Here is a 2,587-nt window from a genome sequence, read left to right on the forward strand (position 1 = left end):
GTGCCAGCTTGAATACAACGGCCCAGAAGGCTTATCTGACGCCAGACAAACAACTACAACTGACTCAGTATTTCAAAACAATGGCAACAAAGACCCAACTACCTGCAAGAAAAATTCTGCAGGCCTTGGGCTTCATGGCATCTTGCATACTGCTAATACCATTTGCAAAGCTGCATATGAGGAAGCTGCAATGGTATCTCAAAAGCATATGGACACAACACTGCCAAGATTTGGACACTGTCATTCAAATAATACCTTGCCTTCAAAAGGAATTCTTGTGGTGGTCACAGGCATGTCACCTAAACAAGGGACTTTCACCTTGACCCCAGCCAGAGGCGAGTCAGATTATGACAACAGATGCCTCGGACACTGCTTGGGGAGCTCATCTAAATGGACAGTGGATACAAGACATATGGACTGCAGATCAAAGCATCTGCATATCAACATGAAGGAGATGTTAGCAGTCCAGTTTGCATTGATGGCCTTCAAGGAGTTACTTGCATCCAGGGCAGGTGTTGATTCTGACAGACAACACAACTGTCATGTGGTACATCAACAAGCAAGGGGAACACATTCTTATCCTCTATGCAGGCAAGCAATGATTTTATGGGAGACTGCGTTAAGCCTGCAACTGACTCTTCAGGCAAGGTTTCTGCCAGGAGCACAGAACTCCCTAGCAGATGTATTAAGCAGACAAATCATGGATCCCCACAGTGGAAACTGGATCTTCATGTATTTCAGAAATTGACAGTGTCATGGGGAACTCCAGACATAGATCTGTTCGCTTCTCCACTAAACCACCAGCTGCCAAAGTATTGCACAAAGGGGTTTCATCACACAGCTTGGAAAGTGGATGCTCTGTCTTTCAGTTGGAAAAACCTTCATGTCTATGCCTTTCCACCTCTACCTCTTCTTCCAAAGGTATTACTAAAGGTCAGACAGGACAGGCCAAGGATGATTTTGATAGCTCCAGATTGGCCTCGGCAACACTGGTACCCACTTCTAAGGAGTCTTGTAAAGAAGCCTCCATGGCCTTTACCTCTTATTCCTCATCTGTTATCTCAGAAGGACGGTCATCTGCTCAATGTCAAGCTTCAATCTCTTCATCTCACAGCTTGGCATATTCTGTGTTGAAGCATGGTAGGTCTCAGCTTCCTCAACAAGTTTTAAATGTGATTATGGAAGCTAGAAGGCCTAGTACTAGGAGAGTGTCACGAAAAATGGAAGAGATTTTTATTTTGGAGTACAGCAAAGAATTTGGAGATTTCAGAGCCTAATTTGAGTGTGGCTCTTCAATATCTTACTGAATTATTGGACAAAGGTTTGTCTTTCTCTTCCATAAAGATTCATGCTGCAGCAATTTCAGCTCACTATGATTGTGACCCACCTTTGTTTTCGCATCCTTTGCTCAAGCAGTTTCTTAGGGGGGCAAGAATATAAGACCCCTAATGAGAGCTCCTACTCCTGCTTGGGATCTCAATTTTGTGTTGGAAAACTTACTCTACAACCTTTTGAGCCTGCAGCTACTGCTGAATTGAAATATTTGTCATGGAAGACTGCTTTTCTGTTGGCTATTACTTCTGCAAGAAGGGTATCTGAGTTGCAGGCCCTTATGGCAGTAGAGCCCTTTTGATTTTCCATAAGGACAGGGTATCATTACGCACTAATCCTTCCTTTATGCCTAAGGTGGTTTCTAGTGTGGCTTTAAACCAAACTATTCATTTGCCTACGTTTTTGCAGATCCTCAAAATAAAGGGGAAAAGATTTTGCACACTTTAGATGTACACAGGCAATTGCGTTATTATTTGAGCAGGACTAAAGATTTTAGGCAGTCTCAGCAGTTACTTGTTTCTTTTGCTTTAAGTTCACAGGGCAAGCCTGTGTCAAAACAAACTATTTCTAGGTGGATTGGCTTTTGCATTGCATTTTGTTATTCCCATCATGGCAAAGAGGTTCCAGCTGGGATTAGGCCTCATTCCACTAGGGCTACTGCCACTTCAACAGCATTTCTAAGGGGGGTGGCAACTAAGGATATTCTGGAAGCAGCTACTTGGAGTTCAGTGCATACTTTCTCTAGGCATTATCACCTGCCTATATACTCTAAGACTAGAGCTGGTTTTGCCACAGCTGTTTTACAAGGCATGTTGTCAGCTCCTGCTACCTTATAATTTGCCAGCCTCCCTTACCTCTGCTTTGGGATTCTACCCAATTGTCAGGACTGCAGCAAGGGAAGACGAAGAACATAGTACAGTTTTGTACCTACCATAAATGTAGATGTTCGAGGATTCCTTGCTGCAGTCCAATTTACCCTCCCTCCTTCCCTCTGTGTTTCAGGGTGGTTGTGTAGGTGAGTTTACATGCTTATATTTTTGTATATATTACTGTATATATTGTACATGTTTTTGGTGCAGGTTGTTTTGGGACTTGTCTTTTGGGTCTTCTGACATCTGGGGCAAGAAAAGACTGAGGAAATGGCGTCGGTCATGCGCATTAGTACCCTGACGTACTGACGTCAGTCTAAGGCGCCATGACCGACGTCAGCCTTATACTCTGGTATTCGCCGCGACTGGGACGTGGACTATACCCA

The sequence above is a fragment of the Protopterus annectens genome, unplaced genomic scaffold (genome assembly GCF_019279795.1).
Source record: "Protopterus annectens isolate FY-2018-M unplaced genomic scaffold, PAN1.0 Super-Scaffold_54740.part0, whole genome shotgun sequence".
Lineage (NCBI taxonomy): Eukaryota > Metazoa > Chordata > Ceratodontiformes > Protopteridae > Protopterus > Protopterus annectens.